The sequence below is a fragment of the Bos grunniens genome, chromosome X (genome assembly GCF_055505025.1).
Source record: "Bos grunniens cultivar Pamir isolate PY7600 chromosome X, Bosgru_T2T1.0, whole genome shotgun sequence".
NCBI classification, from domain to species: domain Eukaryota; kingdom Metazoa; phylum Chordata; class Mammalia; order Artiodactyla; family Bovidae; genus Bos; species Bos grunniens.
The window spans coordinates 142149825-142165597 of NC_141194.1; the positions used below are offsets into that span (position 1 = coordinate 142149825).

The 15773-nt window shown below is 40.4% G+C and overlaps 1 long non-coding RNA gene across 1 annotated transcript; it reads left to right on the top strand.

Moving 5' to 3' along the window:
* Window positions 1-2168: 2168 nt before the first annotated feature.
* LOC147341530 (uncharacterized) lies at window positions 2169-15416 on the top strand. Its single transcript, XR_015159849.1, has 2 exons — window positions 2169-6855; window positions 10301-15416. It is a non-coding gene; the product is annotated as an uncharacterized LOC147341530 (long non-coding RNA).
* Window positions 15417-15773: the final 357 nt, after the last annotated feature.

Sequence of the window (15773 nt, forward strand, 5' to 3'; positions counted from 1 at the left end):
TATTTGTTCTGTGTGTCACATGGGGTTAGTGCATCTGATGGAAACTGCTGCTCCACAGTCACCATCAGTAAGCCACACACATCTCTGAAGTTTCCCAGGTGCCCAGGAGGGGTGTACCGAGACCCATCCATTCGCTTCCACCCTCATCTCCAACACCCGTCCTTCCCCCACCCTGCACCACTGGGACCACCTAGATGTGCAAGACGGGTCGCTTGAGTCTCCAAGGAAGGAGAGTGTGTTCCCAGAGGCAAGGACCCCAAGGGCCACTTTTACAGGGGCTGCTCATAGGGCTTTATGGAGGAGAGGGAGCTGGGTGTTCATCTGGTTCTCTCCCAGTTCTGTTCACCACCTTCCCTTTTGCGGAGGATATGCGGGGTGGGGTGGGGGCGCAGATGGAAACCACTCCAGCAGCAGGGGGAGTTCCTGGCTCTGTAGAGGAAATGCAAGAGGAAACTCTGTCTAGGCCAGTGTGAGACATTTCCCCTCTCCCAGAGGTGGAAAACTTAGCCCTCCTTCCCCAGCTCAGAGTTGATCATGTGGCCTTCAGATATATTTTGTCACCTTCAACATCCTGGGGAGAACCTGGGTTCCAGCTAATTTAATACTGCAAAGAAGGCTCTTGGTTGAGTGCTGCCTCAAGCCAGGAGGGGTGGTCCCTGAGCACTGATGCAGGATAATCACATTATTTAAGAGAAGCAGGAAGACCTTGCCTTTCTTCTTCAAATGGAATTCCCAGGTAGAAACCACCCAGGAAAGGGTATGTGAGGAGAAGGAGCAGGCCATCAGCCAAGTTGGGGGTTGGGGTTGTAGCTGGGGGTTGGGGTGGGGGAGGGGATCATTTGCTGGCAGAGGAAGAGAGTCTTCTCCAGTTGCCTATCCCAGAGGAAGGAGGGACTAAAGAATGGGGAGGGGGAGTGTCCAGGCCCAGAACCTTATGGAACTGGCTCTCTCCAGCCCTTGGCCATGCCAATTTGCCCAAAGAAAACCGCATTAAACTCTGGATTTAAAAATAACAGCATTGGGACTTCTCTGGTGGTTCAGTGGCTGGGACTCTGCACTCCCAATGCTGGGGGCCAGGGTTGGAACACTGGTCAAGGAGCTGGATGCCACACCCAGCAACTAAGAGTTCACATGCTGCAACTAAAGAGCCTACACGCTGCAAGGAAATGGAAGATCTCTCCTGCCACAGCAAAGACCCAGCGCGGAAAAATAAATAAGTAGAATATTTTAAACAGATTATTTCTTCTCTTCAAACAAATAAGAACATTGTGATGGTATCATGGTTTTGTACATATATCCTGCTACTGCTACTGCTGCTAAGACTCTTCAGTCATGTCCGAAACTGTGTGACCCCATAGACGGCAGCCCACCAGGCTCCCCCGTCCCTGGGATTTTCCAGGCAAGAACACTGGAGTGGGTTGCCATTTCCTTCTCCAATGCACGAAAGTGAAAAGTGAAAGTGAAGTCACTCAGTCGTGTCCGACTTTTAGCAACCCCTTGGACTGCAGCCTACCAGGCTCCATGGGATTTTCCAGGCAAGAGTTGGAGTGGGGTGCCATTGTCTTCTCCAGTATATATGTCCAAACTTGTCAAAATATATACATTAAATATGTGCATTTTTGTATGTTACGTAGCAAGTTGAAATAAATACATAAAACAACAAAGTTTTTGGTAGGTCAGTAAGTTTGGTAAGCTCTGGCACATTAGTCACATATAATAACTTAATCCTTCAAAGAATGACCCACTTGTTCATTTGGTCATTGTGTCTTGACTTTTGGTAAAAGGATGGCTTTTGATGAATTGACTTGGAGCCAAATCCAAGACGTCCAAGGCCAAGCCAATGAGGCAGGGTGTTTGTTTATGGAAAGGTCCTATTTAGAACCCCCTCGTGGAGCCCCGTGCTCCAACATGAGAAGGAAAAGGCTGGGATTTTATCCTCACATATGAGTGAGAGAAATCATTCTTGATCCTCTCTCCTAAGGGCCTTTCCCAGGTGGTGCTAGGGGTAAAGAACTCTCCCAGAGACACAAGAGACTGGGGTTCCATCCCTGGCTCAGGAAGATGCCCTGGAGGAACGCATGGCAACCCACTCCAATATTCTTGCCTGGAGAATCCCATGGACAGAGGAACCTGCTGGGCTACAGTCCATGGCGTCACAGAGAGTTGGACACGACTGAATCGACTTAGCAGAGCAGCACGCCCTGTCCTTTCCTAGTTCCTTTTCTCCCTTTACCTTCCTGATGAGAGGCTATTTGGCAGAATGGGTGTGAAAGGTCAAGAGCATGGTCAAGTTTGGGGTCTGGGTGATGAATGGGGAGAACCACTGCCGATGACTTTTGAGGAGCCCTCTCTTACTAACCCTCAATACCTTAGTGAAGGCATGATGCATACAGAGAGGAACATGGAACCATATATTACCATATGTAAAGTAGATAGTCATTGGGAATTTGCTGTATGACTCAGGGAACTCAAACAGGGGCATTGTAACCACCTAGAGGGGTGGGATGGGGAGGGAAGTGGGAAGGAGATTCAAGAGGGAGGGGACATACGTACACCTATGGCTGATTCATGTTGATGTTGGGCAGAAACCAACAGAATCCTGTAAAACAATTATCCTTCAATGAAAAATAAATAAATACCTGAGTGGCCGTCCAACCTGCAAGCAGCTGCAGCAGAAGCCTCAGAAGGAGTTTATGACTCCCTGTTTCCTAGGGTTTTCAGATGGAAAGTTTGAGTTCTGCTATGGCAACAGCTGAGCTATTTCAAATCCTGAAGATGATGCTGTGAAAGTGCTGCACTGAATGCACCCGCAAATTAGGAAAACTCAGCAGTGGCCACAGGACTGGAACAGGTCAGTTTTCATTCCAATCTCAAAGAAAGGCAATGCAAAAGAGTGTTCCAACTACCACTCAGTTGCACTCATCTCACATGCTAGCAATGTATTTCTCAAAATTCCCCAAGTTAGGCTTCAACCGTATGTGAACTGAGAACCTCCAGATGTTCACGCTGGATTTAGAAAAGGCAGAGGAACTAGAGATCAAATTGCCGACATCCGTGGGATCATAGAAAAAGCAAGCGGATTCCAGACAAACATCTACTTCTGCTTTATTGACTATGCCAAAGCCTTTGACTGTGTGGATCACATCAAACTGTGGGAAATTCTTCGAGAGATGGGAATATCAGACCACCTTACCTGCTTCCTGAGACATCTGTAGGCAGATTAAGAAGCAACAGTTAGAACCAGACATGGAACAATAAACTGGTTCCAAATTGGGAAACGAGTAGATTGTCACCCTGTTTATTTCACTTATATGCAGAGTACATCCTGCGAAATGCCAGGCTGGATGAATCACAAGCTGGAATCAAGATTGCCAGGAGAAATATCAATAACCTCAAATATGCAGATGACCACCCCTATGGCTGAAAGTGAAGAGGAACTAAAGACCACTTGATGAAAGTGAAAGAGGAGAGTGAAAAAGCGGGCTTAAAACTCAACAATCAAAAAAGGAAGAGCATGCCATCACTTCATGGCACATAGATGGGGAAACAATGGAAACAGTAACAAACTTATCTTTTGGGGCTCCAAAATCACTGCAGATGGTGACTTCCGCCATGAAATTAAAAGACGCTTCCTCCTTGGAAGAAAAGCGCTGACCAACCTAGACAGCATATTAAAAAGCAGAGACATTACTTTGCTGCCTAACCTATCTAGTCAAAGCTCTGGTTTTTCCAGTAGTCATATGTGGATGTGAGAGTTGGCCTGTGAAGAAAGCTGAGTACTGAAGAATTGATGCTTTTGAACTGTGGTGTTGGAGAAGACTCTTGAGAATCCCTTGGACAGCAAAGAGGTCAAACCAGTCAATCTTAAAGGAAATCAGTCCTCAATATTCATTGGAAGGACTGATGCTGAAGCTGAAGCTCCAATACTTTGGCCACCCGATGGGAAGAATTGACTCATTGGAAAGACCCTGATGCTGGGAAAGATTGAAGGCAGGAGGAGAAGGGGACATCACCGACTTGATGGACATGAATTTGAGCAAGCCCCAGGAGTTCTTGATGGACAGGGAAGCCCGGTTACGGCAGTCCATGAATTGCAACGAGTCCGACTCGACTGAGCAATTAAACAGAACTGATGGCAACAGCAATATCAATCAATGGGAAGTAAAACTCCTCTGCTTCAGTTCATTCAAGGAGGGGAAATTGGAGACAGCTGAGGGAAGGAGGGTGTCGTCAGTTACAGAAACTTACCTGACCTCAGTAACAGGAAGTCTCTAGAGTTGCCTTGGTCAGTTTCCTCCCAGCAAGAGGTTGGTTTGCAGGGTTGTGCCACAAGGAATTACAATGATAAACGTCGCAGCTGGTATGTACTGTATTCTTATGTGCCAGTCACTGGGTTTAGGTCTCAGTATTTATCTAGACGTTTACTTCTCAAAGCACATATTAGTACTTTCACATTAAACTGCAAAAAGAGAGAGAGAGAGAGAGAGAGAGAGACAGCATTTGCTTTGCCCAAGACAAACCCTGAACCATCCGTGCTTTTAGTTGGTTATTCCTAAATTCTGAGATCAGGGCCTCTGGCTGTGCTTGATGGTTAATTTTTTTCTTTTATTATTATTTTTTTTTTTTTGCCACACCCTGTGGCACTCATGATCTTAGCTCCCCAACCAGGAATTGAACCCATGCCCCCTGCAGTGGAAGTGCAGAGTCTTAACCATTGGACCACCAGGGAAGTACTTTGATGGTTTCTTTTAAAAATATCTTTGATCAAACACAGATGAGAGACAATAAACTATAATGGTTTTCAGCAGAGTCAGGAGTAAGTTACAAAACGTTTCTTTTTGTCAATTTCCTTGCCTCCAAAATGGGGAAAATGACAATGCCTACTGGATATGATTTTTGTGAGGATAATATCAGGAAATTCATTGAAAGATTGAGAATAGTATATGGTACATGCTAATCTTTCTCTATAAGCTTTAGATATTATTTCTCTATTAATATTAGTAGGAAGAGGAGAATGACAAGGTCTTAATTGGTAAAATGAAAAGATTATGACTTCTGTCCAAACCCAGTTTTATTTTACTAATATTACTAGCCTATGAAATCTCCAAGGTTTGGAGCCCCTGCCCTTAACCATGGTGCTTGTATATGGAGTGGTTGGTTTCTCCTGTTAAGACAATGCCTCCGTCCCAACAAAGAAAGGGAAGTGCTTGGCTAAGTGCCATCTCTGAGCTCACTGCCTGGAGGCCAGCACGCAAACCCAGGACCCACACAGAGACTATGCCGCTGAGCCGACCTGGAGAGGGAGAGGCATGTGGGTGGGGAGGAGGAAGTGTGAGAGGCAGCTGGCTTCATAGGAAGAAGACCAACTCTGGACTCAGAATCAAATCAGAGCTCTGCAATGGACTGGCTCTGTGACTTTGAACAGATTGGTTCAGCTTTCTGAACCTCATCCGTACAACGGGATCTTAATTGTAGTTAGTTCATAGAGCTGAAAAGGAGATGAAGAGATTCACGTGGAGCACTCAGAAGAAAACCTGGCAAGCTGTAGGTGTTCAATAAACATTTGCTACCACGAAGATGATGAAGACACTAATACAGCAGACAGAACAAAGAAGTAGAGGGATAAAAAGAGCCCACTGCTTCCCAGAAGCGGGGAGAATTTTCTCAGTGCCACAAGGACTGATGTGTCTTGAGCTCTCCCTCACTAGGGTCAATGCCAGGCAGCCAAGAAAGAAGGAGGATTTGCATGGCCCCTCACTGATGAGCACACGCACTCCAGAGCTATGAATACTGCTGATGCTGGAGACTGGCCTCAGTTCTGCTCACTTGCCTGAATCCCACAGAGCCCATCAGATCCACTGCTATGAACCTCTGGTGCCACAGCAGGCCCCAAACCAGAATTTTCCCCTCTTCCTGGCCACAGAATTAAAAAAAAAAAAAAAGTTACTGAAGAAGTGGCAAAAGTTGGGCCTTCCCTGGTAGCTCAGTTGGTAATAGAAATCCACCTGCAGTGCAGAAGACCCAAGACCAATTTCTAGATCAGGAAGATAACCTGGAGAAGGGATAGGCTGCCCATACCAATATTCATGGGCTTCCCTGGTTGCTCAGATGGTAAAGAATCCATCTGCAATGTGGGAGGCTGGGTTTGATCCCTGGTTGGGAAGATCCCCTGGGGGAGGGCATGGCAACCCACTCCAGTATTCTAGCCTGGAGGATCCCCATGGACATAGGAGCCTGGGGGGCTCGGAAAGGGCCGGACTGAGCAACTCAGCACAGCACAGACCAACGGAAAGAATAACATACAAATGGTATTCAGGTGCCCTCTTCTGGACAATCTGGGCAAGGGCTTTCCCAAAGACATCTCTGGGTCTACTCACTCAATCCCAGGGCCTCAAGGGAGATTCATGGGCTATCCCCGCTAAGGAACTCTAATCTGGGGTCAGGAAGCAGATTATGAGGAACCTGGCAGAGTCCCACTAGAGTCTGCATGGTGATGGCCCTGGATTTCACCTTTGCTGGTGAATCTGGAGATGAACCAGGGAGCCCCAGTGTCTTAGTCAGCTCAGGACAGTTACTGGCCTCTTATTGGCCGTTGGTGGATACTGTGCACATGATTCATGACTGTGAAGTAATCTTTTAAAAAATAGTTACTTATTTATTTATTTATTTGGCTATGTCAGGTCTTAGTTGCGGCATGTGGGATAATTCATAAAGGCACACGGGCTCTGTAGTTGTGGCCACATGTGGCTAAGTAGCTCCGAGCCATGCAGGATCTTAGTTCCCTGACCAGAGATCAAACCTGCATCCCCTGCATTGGAAAGTGGATTCTTAACCACCGGACCACCAGAGAAGACCGTAAGTAATCTTAAGACCATAGATTTTCTTTGTCCTTACTGATTCTTGTTTTTCATTAAATGATACAGAGCATGTAAAATACGCAGGACATGCTTAGTAGAGTTACGTAACATACTTAATTTTTTTAAGAGAACTGAAATTGAGTTCTTTTCCCCCAAAATCTAACAGACAATGCCCTTGTCAACAACGTTTATTAAGTATAGATAAATAGGCTCACCCATACATCATCTTTCACCTGCTAATTACTTGCTTAAAGCCTCTGCGACTCAGTTCCCTCAAATATAAAATGGGAATGTTGATAACACTTTACTTGTTGATTTTCTTTTTGATTAAATGAAGAGAACCGTGCAAAACAACCAGGACATTGCTGAGAAGATCTAAGCAACTCAAATTTTTTTTTTAATACAGACAATTGAAATTGGGATTTTCCTCCAACAATCTAGCCAGACAATACCCTTTCCCACACAGTTTACTAAATAGATAAACACGCTCAACAAAAAGCACGTATTTCCCTAACTAGTAACGACAGTAATGTCTCTGTGTCTCAATTTCCTCCTCTATAAAATGGGAATGCTGATAACACCTTCCTCGTGCATTTTCTTTCTACTTAAATTAAGGCGAGCATGTAAAACCCTGAGGACATGCTTAGTAGAGTAACATACTTCATTTGGGTTTTTTTGTTTAATAGAATAGAAATCAAGTTTTTCCCCCAAACATTCTAGATAGACAATGCCCTTTCCCACAAAGTTTACTAAATATAGATAAATACGGTTAGCAAAAGCATCTCTCTCACTTACTAGCAATTTCATTAATCCCTGAAGTATAAGCTTCATTAAGCTTCCTGAAGTATAAATTGGAATATTGACAACAATTTCCTCGTAGATTTTGTTTTCAATTAAATGAAGCAGACCATCGAAAACACCGACGACATTGCTTAGCAGTCTAAGTAACACACTTAACGTTGTTGTTGTTGTTGTTGTTGTTTTCCATTCAGAAGAATGGGCTGAAATCGAGATTTCCCCCCAATATTCTGGACCGACAATGCACTTTCCCACAAAGTTTCCTAAATATAGATCTGTACACTCACCAAAAAGCATCTTTTTCACTTTCTAGTTACTTCATTAATACCTCTGGGCCTCAGTTTCCTCATCTATAAAATGGCAACATTGATTACACCTTCTGTGTAGTTTTTCTTTGAATTAAATGCAGGCAAGCAGGTAAAAGAAGACAGACTTTGCTTGGTAGATCTAAGTATCATACCTAGTTTTTTTTTTTTTTTTCTAATAGATGGAGTTGACATTGAGCTTTTTTCACCAACAATCTATGGACAGTGCCATTTCTGCAAATTTTACTGTGTCCATAAATACGCTCACCATAAAGCATCTCGTTCACTTAATAGTCACTTCCTTAATGCCTCTGTGCCTCAGTTTACTCATCTACAAAATGGGAGTGCTCTTTGTTTTTAATTAAATGAAACAGAGCATATGACACATCCAGGATGTTACTTAGTAGATCTAAGTGAAATACTTCATTTCTTTTTTTTAGAAGAGAGAGTTGAAATTGAGTTTTTTTCTCCAACAATCTAGATAGACAATGCCCTTTCCCACAAAGTTTATTGAGTGTAGATAAATACACTCTCAAAGACATCATCCGTTTCACTTCTTGTAACTGCATTACTGCCTCTGTGCCTCAGTTTCCTCATCTGTAAAATGGGAATATTGACACCACCTTCCCCTTACATTTTCTTTTGAATTAAATGAAGCTTAACGTGTAAAACGCCCACCATTGCTTAGGAGATCTAACTAACATACATAATATTGTGTTTTTTCTTTTAAGAGTGTTAAAATCTTTATTTTTACCCCACAGCCTTGTAGATTTTCTTTTACCTTACTGATTCTTGTTTTTCATTAAATGAAATAGAGCACGTAAAATACGCAGGACATGCTTAGTAGAGGTAAGTAACACACTTAATTATTTTAAGAGAATTGAAATTGAGTTTTTTTCCCCCAAAATCTAACAGACAATGCCCTTATCAACAAAGTTTATTAAGTATAGATAAATATACTTTATATTTACTTAGTACTAAGTATAGATAAATAGGCTCACCGATACATCATCTTTCACCTACTAATTACTTGCTTAAAGCCTCTGCACCTCAGTTTCCTCATATATAAAATGGGAATGTGATAACACTTTACTTGTCGATTTTCTTTTTGATTAAATGAAGAGGAGCGTGCAAAAGAACCAGAACATTGCTTAGAAGATCTAAGCAACTCACTTAATTTTTTTTTAATACAGAGTATTGAAATTGGGTTTTTTCCCCAACATTCTAGCCAGACAATGCCCTTTCCCACACAGTTTAATAAATAGATAAACGCGCTCAAGAAAAAGCATGTATTTCCCTAACTAGTAACGACAGTAACGTCTCTGTATCTCAGTTTCCTCATCTATAAAATGGGAATGTTGATAACACCTTCCTCGTACATTTTCTTAGTAATTACATGAAGCAGAGCATGTAAAACACTGAAGACATGCCTAGTAGAGTTTAGTAACATACTTTTTGGGGGTTTTTTCTTAACAGAGTTGAAATCAAGTTTTCCCCCCAACATTCTAGATAGAAGAGGCCATTTCCCACAAAGTTTATTAAATACTAATAAATAAGGTTAGCAAAAGCATCTCTCTCACTTACTAGCAATTTCATTAATGCCTCAGTTTCCTGAAGTAAAAATGGGAATATTGACAACAATTTCCTCGTAGATTTTATTTTCAATTAAATGAAGCAGACCTTCTAAAACACCAAGGACATTGCTTAGCAGTCTAAGTAACACACTTAATTTTGTTTTGTTTTGTTTTCAAAAAATGATTTGAAATAGAGACCTTTCCCCAATAATCTGGACCGACAATGCACTTTCCCACAAAGTTTCCTAAGTATAGATCTGTACACGCACCAAAAAGCATCTCTTTCACTTTCTAGTAACTTCATTAATACCTCTGGGCCTCAATTTCCTCATCTATAAAATGGCAACATTGATTACACATTCTGTGTAGTTTTTCTTTTGAATTAAATGCAGGCAAGCAGGTAAAACAATACAGACTTTGCTTGGTAGATCTAAGTATCACACATAATTTTGTTTTTTTCCTAATAGATGGAGTTGACATTGAGCTTTTTTCATCAACAATGTACAGGCAGTGCCATTTCTGCAAATTTTACTCTGTTCATAAATACGCTCACCATAAAGCATCTCGTTCACTTAATAGTCACTTCCTTAATGCCTCTGTGCCTCAGTTTACTCATCTACAAAATGGGAGTGCTCTTTGTTTTTAATTAAATGAAACAGACCACATGACACATCCAGGATGTTACTTAGTAGATCTAAGTGAAATACTTCATTTCTTTTTTTTAGAAGAGAGAGTTGAAATTGAGTTTTTTCCTCCAACAATCTAGATAGACAGTGCCTTTTCCCACAATGTTTATTGTGTCGGGAGCCAACACAGGAAATCCCACCCATGACAAGGTCACGCGGAGGAGACCTGACAGGCAAGGCGGATCAGGACTCGAGGGACTCCCTGGACCTGCTCGAGCATCGACCCCGAAACCAAAGTCTGTCTGTCTACCGTTTACTATATTATGCTTTTCACCAACTCTTCTGACATTAACAGGGTGCTAACTCCGACCACCTTTCTCTGAAGAAAATCAACTTAAGGATCTAGTTGATAAGTGTCCTGGTCTTAAAAGGAGTATTTTAACTTTAACCCCTCTGTTAGTATTTTAGTTTGCTTGGCAGGTTTATCCACACTCTTGTAAGTAACACACATGATTGTTCACAACACCCCAAGCATAACCTTCGAGCGCTAAAAAAGCTTTATTAAACAATACAGCAATGTTGAGGCAATGTTTGTTACTGAGTTTCCTGGTCTTTACCCAATGTGCGCCTGGGAGTGCATTAGCTAGTATAGTTGGTATGCAAGAAAAACAAGCAGTAGCCTTGGAATGAACAACATAAGACCCTTGAGTTAATATGTTCTTTCTTTGTTGTAACACACTGCACCTTTGCTCCATAAGAATGTAGCTCTGTTTCCTGAGGGGGACTGCAGACCGGAAAGATAAAGGGAAAGCAGGTTTTCTGGTTGACAAACCTTTATCAAGAAAGAGTCACAAAATGTTAATAGGCCTCTGGGCCAAAAGATAATGTACATAACACAAAGACCCTTGTAAATGAAAAGGTATGCAGAAAACATCCTGGTGCCAATGAAGGTCAAACTGCTCTAATGTTGAGCTGACTCTACATGACTTTGTATCTTTCATGTCTGGAAATGTGTGACTCAGGGCATAAAAGCTCCCTTTAAAAATAAAGCTGCAGACCTGGCTTCATCAGAGCTTGGCCTCCCCGTGTCATTCTTTCTCTCTTTCTTTCTCTCTCTTTCTCTCTCTATCTCTTTTTTTCAGGCTGATTCCCTGGAGCACAGAGGCTCTCTGAGTTCACTTTTCTGCCCAGGCTTCTAAGACCCAATCGAAAAGGTGCTCTGCGTCTTCACTCCAGAGCAAAGGTGCTCTGAATCTTTGCCCCATATTGGGCGCCAAAGAATATCAGCCTCTTTCTCTCTCCTTTTACTTTCATCTCTCTTGCCGACGCCGTTCATCCTGAGGGTATCCCTAGATCCTGATGGGGCTGGACCCCGGTATTACTGAGTGTAGATAAATACACTCTCAAAGACATCATCCGTTTCACTTCTTGTAACTGACTTACTGCCTCTGTGCCTCAGTTTCCTCATCTGTAAAATGGGAATATTGACAACTCCTTCCTCATAGATTTTCTTTTTAATTAAATGAAGCTTAACATGTAAAATAGCCTCCATTGCTTAGGAGATCTAACTAACACACAATATATTGGTTGTTTTTTTTTTTTTTTTCTTTTAACAGTGTTAAAAACTTTATTTCTACCCCACAGCCTTGTAGATTTTCTTTTATCTTATGGATTCTTATTTTTCATTAAATGAAAAAACAGAGCATGTAAAATACATAGGACGTGCTGAGTAGAGTTAAGTAACATACTCAATTTTTTTATGAGAATTGAAATTGAGTTTTTTTCCCAAATATCTAACGAAATGCCCTTATCAACAAAGTTTATTAAGTATAGATAAATAGGCTCACTGATACATCATCTTTCACCTACTCATTACTTTCTTAAAGCCTCTGCACCTAAGTTTCCTCATATATAAAATGGGAATGTTGATAACACTTTACTCATCGATTTTCTTTTTGATTAAATGAACACGAGAGTGCAAAACAACCATCACATTGCTTAGAAGATCTAAGCAACTCACTTAATTTTTTTTTTAGTACAGAGAATTGAAATTGGGTTTTTTCCCCCAACAATCTAGCCAGACAATGTCCTTTCCCACACAGTTTATTAAATACATAAACACGCTCAACAAAAAGCATGTATTTCCCTAACTAGTAATGACAGTAATGTCTCTCTCAGTTTCCTCATCTATAAAATGGGAATGTTGATAACACCTTCCTCGTGCATTTTCTTTGTAAATAAAGCTTCAAACCTAAATAAATAAATTGAAATTAAAAAAAATAAATGAAGCAGAGCATGTAAAACACTGAGGACATGCTTAGTAGAGATAAGTAACATACTTAATTGGGTTTTTTTTTTTAATAGAATTAAAATCAAGTTTTCCCCCTAAACGTTCTAGATAGATGAGGCCTTACCCACAAAGTTTACTAAATATAGATAAATATGGTTAGCAAAAGTATCTCTCTCACTTACTAACAATTTCATTAATGCCTCAGCTTCCTGAAGTATAAATGGGAATACTGACAACAATTTCCTTGTAGATTTTGTTTTCAATTGAATGAAGCAGACTGTCTAAAACACCGAGGACATTGCTTAGCAGTCTAAGTAACATGCTTAATTTTGTTTTTTCTTTCAGAAGAATGAGTTGAAATCTAGATTTTTCCCCAATAATCTGGACTGACAATGCACTTTCCCACAAAGTTTCCTAAGTATAGATCTGTACACTCCCAAAAAGCATCTCTTTCACTTTCTAGTAACTTCATGAATACCCCTGGGCCTCAGTTTCCTCATCTATAAAATGGGAACGTTGATTCCACCTTCTGTGTAGTTTTTCTTTTGAATTAAATGCAGGCAAGCAGCTAAAAGAAGACAGACTTTGCTTGGTAGATCTAAGTATCATACCTAATTTTGTTTTTTTCCTAATAGATTGAGTTGACATTGAGCTTTTTTCACCAACAACCTACAGATAGTGCCATTTCTGCAAATTTTACTGTGTCCATAAGTACACTTACCATAAAGCATCTCTTTCACTTATCAGTCACTTCCTTAATGCCACTGTGCCTCAGTTTACTCATCTATAAAACTGGTCTGCTCTGTTTTTTTTTTTTTTTAATTAAATGAAACAGACCACATGACACATCCAGGATGTTATTTAGTAGATCTAAGAAAAAGATTTCATTTCTTTTTTTAGAAGAGAGAGTGGAAATAGCAATTTTGTCTCCAACAATATAGATAGACAGTGCCCTTTTCCACAAACTTTATTGAGTGTAGATAAATACACTATCAAAGACATCATCCATTTCACTTCTTGTAACATCATTACTGCCTCTGTGCCTCAGTTTCCTCATCTGTAAAATGGGAGTATTGACAACACAACACCTTCCTCGTAGATTTTCTTTTGAATTAAATGAAGCTTAATGTCTAAAACACCCACCATTGCTTAGGAGATCTAACTAACATACATAATATTGGTTTTTTTCTTTTAAGAGTGTTAAAATCTTTATTTTTACCCCACAGCCTTGTAGATTTTCGTTTACCTTACTGATTCTTGTTTTTCATTAAATGAAACAGAGCATGTAAAATACACAGGGCATGCTTAGTAGAGTTAAGTAACATACTCAATTTTTTAAAAGAGAATTGAAATTGAGTTCTTTTCCCCCAAAATCGAACAGACAATGCCCTTGTCAACAACGTTTATTAAGTATAGATAAATAGGCTCACCCATACATCATCTTTCACCCGCTAATTACTTGCTTAAAGCCTCTGCACCTCAGTTTCCTCATATATAAAATGGGAATGTTGATAACACTTTACTTGTAGATTTTCTTTTTGATTAAATGAAGAGAAGCATGCAAAACAACCAGGACATTGTTTAGAAGATCTAAGCAACTCACTTAATTTTTTTTTTAATACAGAGAATTGAAATTGGGTTTTTTCCCCAACATTCTAGCCAGACAATGCCCTTTCCCACACAGTTTACTAAATAGATAAACACGCTCAACAAAAAGCATGTATTTCCCTAACTAGTAACGACAGTATTATCTATGTGTCTCAGTTTCCTCATCTATAAAATGGGAATGTTAATAACAGCTTCCTCGTGCATTTTTTTGGTAAAGCAATTAGCCTCAAATCAAATAAATAAATTTAAATTAAAAAAATAAATGAAGCAGAGCATGTACAACACTGAGGACATGCTTAGTAGAGTTAAGTAACATACTTAATTGGTTTTTTTTAATAGAATTGAAATCAAGTTTTTCCCCTAAACATTCTAGATAGATGAGGCCTTACCCATAAAGTTTATTAACTATAGATAAATACGGTTAGCAAAAGCATCTCTCTTACTTACTAACAATTTCATTAATGCCTCAGCTTCCTGAAGTATAAATGGGAATATTGATAACAATTTCCTCATAGATTTTGTTTTCAATTAAATGAAGCGGACCATCTAAACACCGAGGACATTGCTTAGCAGTCGAAGTAACACACTTAATTTTGTTTGTTTGTTTTTTGGGGGGGAAGAATGAGTTGAAATCTAGATTTTCCCCCAATGATCTGGACCGACAATGCACTTTCCCACAAAGTTTCCTAAGTATAGACTGTACACTCACCAAAAAGCATCTCTTTCACTTTCTAGTTACTTCATTAATACCTCTGGGCCTCAGTTTCCTCATCTATAAAATGGGAACGTTGATTCCACCTTCTGTGTAGTTTTTCTTTTGAATTAAATGCAGGCAAACAGGTAAAACAAGACAGACTTTGCTTGGTAGATCTAAGTATCACACATAATTTTGTTTTTTTCCTAATAGATGGAGTTGACATTGAGCTTTTTCACCAACAATCTACAGATAGTGCCATTTCTGCAAATTTTACTGTGTCCATAAATACGCTCACCATAAAGCATCTCGTTCACTTAATAGTCACTTCCTTAATGCCTCTGTGACTCAGTTTACTCATCTACACAATGGGAGTGCTCTTTTTCTTTTTTTTTTTTTCTTTTTTCTAATTTTATTTTATTTTTAATCTTTACATAATTGTATTAGTTTTGCCAAATATCAAAATGAATCCGCCACAGGTATACATGTGTTCCCCATCCCGAACCCTCCTCCCTCCTCCCTCCCCATACCAACCCTCTGGGCCGTCCAGTGCACCAGCCCCAAGCATCCAGCATCGTGCATCGAACCTGGACTGGCAACTCGTTTCCTACATGATATTTTACATGTTTCAATGCCATTCTCCCAAATCTTCCCACCCTCTCCCTCTCCCACAGAGTCCATAAGACTGTTCTATACATCAGTGTCTCTTTTGCTGTCTCGTATACAGAGTTATTGTTACCATCTTTCTAAATTCCATATATATGCGTTAGTATACTGTATTTATGTTTTTCCTTCTGGCTTACTTCACTCTGTATAATAGGCTCCAGTTTCATCCACCTCATTAGAACTGATTCAGATGTATTCTTTTTAATGGCTGAGTAATACTCCATTGTGTATATGTACCACCGCTTTCTTATCCATTCATCTGCTGATGGATATCTAGGTTGCTTCCATGTCCTGGCTATTATAAACAGTGCTGCGATGAACATTGGGGTACACGTGTCTCTTTCCCTTCTGGTTT